This window comes from Coturnix japonica, chromosome 1 (genome assembly GCF_054131305.1).
Source record: "Coturnix japonica strain WE chromosome 1, WE-NBRP24, whole genome shotgun sequence".
NCBI lineage: Eukaryota > Metazoa > Chordata > Aves > Galliformes > Phasianidae > Coturnix > Coturnix japonica.
The window spans coordinates 80,324,201-80,332,206 of NC_140663.1; positions in this window are offsets into that span (position 1 = coordinate 80,324,201).

The window sequence follows — 8,006 nt, forward strand, 5'->3', positions numbered from 1 at the left end:
AGTCATGATGCAAGCAAAATATAACCACAGTCACCAAGAGGATGAAAGCGGAATTTGGTCCATGGAGATTAAATGAATGATTGCAGATTCTTGTGATCTCTCTCAGAACAAATGGAAACTGTGGAAACTAATTAAAAGCACAGCTTCAAATCACAGTGTTCAAATCCATGTTCAAATCTTCAACATGGCATTTCATCTGGAGATATTGTTTATGAGAAGTTACTGTCCCCACCAAATTTATAGCAAAAGGCCATAAAATTGCAATTAATATTTCTGTTGCTATAAATCTTTGCACGAAGTAAAATGTTTTTAAATGGAGAAAATCTTTTGAAAGTACATGCATGTGGATTACTAGAAAATTCTTTCAGGAAACGAAACCAGAAAACTATTAACAAACATTTTTAATGTCTTGTTACTAAAATGCTGCTACACTGACCATGAATTAACACTCATATCTCCTCCAGATGAATCCTTCTGGAGTCAGTTGCAGTAATAAGTAAGCCTGTTCCTGCATCATCAGTCTACTTTTCAGTCATAGAAGATCAGAGCTCACTGTCATGGTTTAATTTGTTCCCACCAGTGGCTTCGACTCAACATTCTGACATTTCCAGGAGCCAGTGGCACGATACATGTTCCTGTTGCCCTTCCTTGTGTCTCAGGATAGAGAAACACATTGTCTGAAGCTAAATCCAGTACAACAGTCTGTTTGGAATCTTTGACCTTTACTTTGCTTTTGGTCCAGTGATGAGGTGGACTCAAGCTGGGAGGAAGGACCACTAGGGAAATGTGTACCACCAAGTACAGTCACCATCAGTATTCCACAGTCATTCTACCTAGATTATTTCCTTTCTCTGTATTTTCCTTTTGTCAGACATCACCAAAAGCAGAGAGACACAAAGCCCTCACTCACAATATGCTCTGGAAGCCATAGTCCAAGAGCTATGGTCTGCACCATGTCCACCCAACAGCCCAAGTCTGATGCCAAAGGTCCTAAGAGCTCTAGTTACCCACCTGAATATAATCTCCATGGAACTTCTATTCAAGATTTAATAGAGAAGGGGGAAGGAAGGTTCCAAGTTAGCTTTGATTCCAGCTTAGAAACCCACAGGCCTTAAACCTCTCTAAAAGGTAAATGTACTGCTCCTAATAGAACCAAGTTACTTGCTCAGTGTGAAAAGGAATCAATTTTAGTTGGTTCTTATCTCCACTGTTGCATGACATGGGGCAAACATACTGACTTCTTGACACAAAATATGAAAAATTAAAAGTGACAAGCAGACAGTTTAACCCTCCATGAGCCTCAGTGTTTGCTACCTCCTTGTAAGCAATGCAAGCGCCTAATCAAGTGTCACACTCCTACAAAACTTAATGGTGAGCAACCAAGTGTAAGTACCTTAAGTAGTCCAATGGGAAGGGAAGCTGAAAATTTTTATCAATTGCTTTCTTGAAAAACACAGACTAATGAACAACTTTCCTGAGATTTACGGGCATTTATTTTCAAAAGGCAATTTCATACCTAGGAATGTATGTTTATACAAAAAACACCATTCTGAATTTTAATCGCTTTAATGTCTGATGTGGCATTTTGAGTATATTTACTCCGCTGCTAAAGATAGGATATCCAAGTTCATGGGACCATCAGTAGGTTTCATATTTCAGGGCCTAAAAAGTTTTAATGATCCTTGATAATCGTAGGAGAAAATCTCCTATCAGCACATTTAAAATCTTTTAGTCATTCCATAGTGAGCATCACAAGCTATCCAAGAAATTCCTAATAGACAACATCCATTAAGAACAGTAGAGCATGGAAGTTCAGTTTTGGTTAATTTTGTTAGGCAATATAGATGAGCCCTTTGCTTAAGATAGGAATGTTTTATTGATTCCATGTAGTCTTGAGACAGTTTGACTGAAGTTACAGAAAACCTAATTGTAGCTGTAATATTAACAATCTTCAGAAGAAGACAATCTCTTCATGTTTGTGCTGTATCTGTATTGCCTGGGTTGTCACCATTTCTCGCACTCATGATAAAATTTATAACAGTGTAGGTAAAGACTAAGATACACCTCTACAGAGTATTAAATTAAATTGTCTTTTCAAATTCTTTTAAAGAAATACTGTTCACACTTCAACATTTTTTCTAGGCAATGTTATAAGGACTTTTTCCCTCCCTATTTCTTTTTTCTTTTTTTTTTTCTTTCCTAGCTGAAACAAGTGCATTCTGTTTTTAACTACTCATTTTAACATGTATTTATAGGCAGATAATAGTTATTAGGACACACTGTGAAATTCAAAATTCTAAAAGGGCATTTGCTTAGTTCTAGTTCAAGACCAAACCTGTTCTATTTCTCATTTGTTGAAATATAATAGAAGATTATTATGAAGATTGATGGAGATGATCCCCGAGCTTAATTGTTATGACCAAATGATCATTGCACACTGATGCATAAAATGAAAGGTCTATCAGGTCAGAAATTATGTTCAGAAGTAGATCCTTGATTTTGCAAGGCCATAGGAAATCACATTAACCGTGGAAAAGCAATTGATTATTTTCACAGATTGGCCTTTTCATAAGACTCAACTTTCACTTACCTGCAGCCTTGCAGTGACCAGAAACTTTTAAATTCCTATCCTAACTTGACTTTTCTTAACCAAAGAAATAAATGGAAGACAAATTGAGGGGGGAAAAAAAACAGTTTTTTAATGAAAAAACTCATAGCTCTTCTATTTCAAGAGGCTGGGGAAGGAAGTGCTAGAGATACACTGAGCTCTTCTTTCTGCTTCTTTATTAAATCACCTACCAGTAAAGCATGCTGATTTTGCGCTGGCACTGAACAGCTGCTGCAGTGGAGAACCAGCGCCCATACTTGAAGGACATAAGAAGGAAGGTGATTATCCTGATTTCACCTGAGAAACAGAACAGACCCATCCCTTCTCTTCCCCCCAAGTTCCATAGACTTTAGTAAAATACCTGTTAGAATAACATCATGGCAACCTGTACTGCTGTAGGCTGGGCAAGAACCACAGAAGTGACCATCATGAAAGATTACAGTGGCACTCTTAATCACTTGGGGACTGTCAATTTTTCTCTAAGCAAGCAAGACTTAGCCACCTTCTGAGAACAAAATAAAAGAATTTCACTTCTCTTGAACAGCATGACTTTCTTACATGGAAAATTACTTAGTCCTTTTTTTTTTTTTTTTTTTTTTTTTCCCCCACAAGTTAATTTGGAGCAAGTACCATTTTTACCTAAGACTCGAGTTGCAAACTGTTGAACTTAACTGATATGGCTGGTTCCTGTAGTGCCTTTTTCTGTAGAACATTTAAGTAACTAGGAGTTAGCTGTGAGAAAAAGTAAAATTTAATGTAAAATCATTCAAAACTCACTATTAGTTCTCCTTGATAGCTCATACTTCCATCTGAGAATGAAATGAGTGAAGGGCTTAAGGTCATTTTGTTAGAGATTATCGCATTTTAATCCTACCTTCCTTTCTGAGCATTCTTTTTTATCATAAAACACAACAGCCTTGGATTAGGACTGCTGCCAATGAGACCTGGCACACTGCCACTCAGAACTTACATGGACTTCTTCCAGAACTTAACCCATATTTGACCTCCAGTAGTAGCATCCTCTCTGTTTACACCCTCACAAGCTCAACTCTTCCATCTTTCAAAGATTCTTTGAGTCTGGACTTACTGAGGTCTATGTTGTCTTCAGGCATAACATCCTTCTTTTGAAACAGAAGAAGAATGAAAGTCCCTAACAGGACCTGCAGCAAGACTGGGCAGCAAACTCATGGTGTCCAAACTGTAGCCAGTGTACACAGAAAATAGCTCTCATAAAACCATATGCCCTAAGTACTGATATATATATATATATATACACACACATACTTCTTGATTCCAGTCACATAGGTGGTGATGTTTTCTGACAACGATACATTTCTTTAAGTAGCTGAACACATTGGCAAAGCTCTGAAAAGTGGATTGAGTTTCCATGTGAACAAAACACAACCAACTGTTCAGCCTGAAGAGTCAGTTGGTGGGAAATGACTGCTCACCTGCCCACAGTAAGCAGACTTGTACTGGATATTACAACTGACATTTGATTTTTTTTTTTTATTTTTTATTTTTTTTATAATTTAACAAATACTACTCTGCCAATTTACTACTTAGGTTTACAGTTCACTAAGCTTGGTGCAGCTATAAGAGCTGCATCTGATAAAATCACCTACCAAGTAAAATTAATGAAATTACTTTCATACATAGTCTAGTATTGAGTTAGCTTTAAATTTTAATGCAAAATCCAACATATGAGCTCCTTTTATATTCACTTTATTGTCATCTATGATGAAAAAGTTCCTATGGAGGATTTTGAGTAGGAGAATTTTCATAAATGAAACCTATAGCTCTTATGAAAGGCTCTGCTGTTACTGATCTGAAAGTCCTTTTCCAACCTCCCCTTCCAAAAGCGGTGTGTGGGGCAAGGGAGCACTAGCTCCCTGTACATAGCTTTCACAGTATTCTTTCCCAGTATGTTTGAGCATGAACTGGAGAAACCAAGCAAAGGAAAATAGATGGCTTCCTCTCTCTGCACTGTCACCTCCTGTTCTCTTTGCTTGTAATGCCAAAAAGGTTACAAATAGTGATGGATAGTTCCTGACACAAACACCTGTGGGGCTAAGACCTCAGATTATTTCATAGGTTGCTGAACAGCTGCCTAAGACATCCTTTCTGTCTCCCATTCCTTATCCTCATTCACTGCCCAAGAAATTCACACAGAGGAGATGAGCTTAAGCTGGCAATCTAGAAGCGATCTGAATCTTAATAAGCAGGAGGCAGCACTGCTGTTCCTTAAGGAGAACAATCCATGAAGACAAGATTTTTCTCTCTGGTTGTGAAAATGTATGGACACACACACACACACACAAAAAAAAAAAAAAATAAATAAAAATAAAAAAATAGTCAAGGCTGAAGGAAAAAAAAAATGCTTTGCAAATGGCATATTTAGCATATCACAATGACAATACTGTCACAAGGAAAGAAAAGTTCAGTGAAATCAATACCTCTGACAGCTGACACTGTCCACATACTTGAAAGCTGAAAGACTCCTCCTTCAAAGGGTACATTGTGGTTATATTTCATCCACACTCTCAAAGCTTCTAAGAGCCTCCAAGGATATCCATGCAGCAATCAGTGCTGAGGTGACTCCACTAGGGATCACATTCCTCACCCTGCAACATGTTGTAATAGCAATTAAACTGTGTTAAGTGGACAAAGAAGGTTGCATCAGGACCACAAAACAAGTTGATCTGTCTGAGGAAGTCTGCTGTAGAAAGTAGATTCAAAAGGAGAGACACAGATGGAGGAGTACAAGCAAAGCATTTCTCTTGAGTGAAGAGCATCTGGCAAACCATTAAACTGCATTTAAACAACTAACAAGCTAAACAAAAGTTATAAGTAGCACATGATGTGTGTCTTTTGGAAGGATCTGAAATGTGACAGCTGAAAACAAGTCACAGGATGTTTAACCACTGCAGTTATGAAGTATCTGAACTACAGCTAGAACTAAAGGAGAGCAAAAAAGCAAGCTCAGGGACAGTTCTAAGACTGGATGCAACTTCTCCTATCTACTACCAGATAATTTTGCCTTTAAGCACAAAAGTTGGAGAGTTACACTGCAATAATCAACTTTGCAGTCCCCCAAGACTTTCACATAGAAGTATTGATGTTTAGGTTGGTTTTTAGAACCAGAAAAGGTAGGCAGCTCATGAGCAGCTCTAGAGTACTTGTAATTTTACCTCTCAGATCCCGAGGAATGAGTCTGGATTTATTTTCTCATTTGATACAAAAAAATTGCACTTTTCCTCCCTTCCTGAGACTTTCAACCTAAAATACAGCAGCTCTCAACTTGAAGAAATGCCATCCTTGCCTTTGCTGATGTGTATTCCCTTTCCCAATGGTTAGTAACAGCAAAATGAATATAATAATAATAAATGCCTCCCTAATGTTTATTTTGAGCTTATCTCATTGAGTATCCAGCTATTAGTACTTGTTGTGTCTTTCTCTTCTGAAGTAAGGAGCTCTTTTTCATCCATTTTTTTTTCTTATTGTAGAATATTTATACAGTAATCAAGTCACTTCTCAGACTGCTGTCCTATGAAGCAGTACTTGATCTGCAGTTGTCTCATTATACAGTTTTTTTCTCTTCCCCTTGAGTAATTAGCATTGTTTTCTTTCTCAGACTCTACACTTTTAAATACTCTTTCAAATATATATATATATAATTAATACAATTTTCAAATTCTGACTGTGCTGTACTTACATAGAAAGTTACCTTTTTGCTTCCATACATTCTAATCTGCTATATGTCCAGAATGCAGGCTAAGCTTTCTTCCATTATATGGGCCTTCACACTGATCAAATGCCCCCCTATTCTCTTCTTCAGAGTCATTATTTTCCTTTCCCCCCTATTTTGTTTATATTATTGTATGTTTCTAGAAAAATCATTTGTTTTCTTCTCACATCAAATTGCCTTCCATTTAAATGGACTCTGCTGCTTAATATTCCTTGTCTCTCTGAAGGTCTGCCTCTTCTTCAGTCTTTGGCAGAACACATCTCCACTCTGCCTGTAAATGCTGGGAGCAGGAATTTAACATTCATTGCTGAAAATATTAAATAGTAATGAGTTCCGTGTTGACTTCTGCATAGTCTCTGCTTAAGAGTATCTTGCTTCACTGATTAATCCTCACTATATGGAATGTTTCAAAAGCTGTCAAATATTTACTTATTTAACATGGCCTCCTCTCCATTGAAAATACAAAGGACTACTTCTGCTCCAGCCATGAGGCTGACACATAGAGTTCTAAGATACATTTTGCCTTTCTCTGCTGTGAAATGTATGGTGCATTTACTACGAAAAAGTTTCACCTAATGAGCTGAAGTGAGATATATTATTATGGCTTGCATCTCTTGCCTCACATGCTCTAGAATAGGCTTGTGACTTCTTACCAAGCATCAGAACTCTATCTGCCTCCAATTATGCAGACAAAGCTCCGTGGTCTGAATGGCCCCAGTCAGTCCTTTATCATTTGTTTAAGGTAGGCTCTTCTAAACGGTGCGTAATTCTACCTATTTACTGTCTTTTTATGGCTGAAGAGTGAAAAAGTGGAGATATTTGAGAAGACAATAAGGTCATACTGGTTGTCAGACAAAACTGCGCTCTGGCTTTTATTGACTGTGTTACACCCTCCCAGAACTTTTGTTTCTAACTCTTTCTGAAAACTTTAAGAGCTTTATAACATCCCTTCTGGAGATATCCAAAATCCAAATTTTAAACATAAATTAGATCCAAAAGGGGAGAGAGCTTCCCAGCCAATGCCTTTAGGATACCTGGCAGCAAACTCTGAGAGCCCACAGAGTATTAAGTAGTATTCTTAAGTTACTAATGACTTAGAAAATATACTTTCACCCTTAGGCAAAACCAGTCTATTAGAGAATAGAAATATTTATTAAATCCATCTGCTTTTTCAGCACAATTATTTTTATTATTTCCCTCTCCCTGGGATAGACACACACAACTACTATGATTCCTAATACATTTAAATATCCAACAAAAGAAAAATAACTTACTTATCTCAGCCTTGCAAAAAGGACTTATTTGTTTCATAACTTCAGATCAATAACTACTTATTGTGACTTATTTCCTTTTCTATATTTTTATGTACTGTCCTTAAATTCTTAATTCCTACCTCTATTGTATTACCAAACCAAGGCAAGTTTTTCAGCAATGCTGCTTTATTTCTTGCAGGCAGAATACTTGCATTTTCCTGGACTCTTCTTCTAAAATAAGTACTGTCTCTATTTATGATTCCATTCTGATATCTTCCTTTACATGATTTCTGTTCACATTTTTTTCCTGTGGTGCATGCAGGATTGCCTTGGCAGCACTGAGAATTTGTAGTGATGTTAGCATCTTTTTTCCTCACCCAGACTGAACATAATTAGA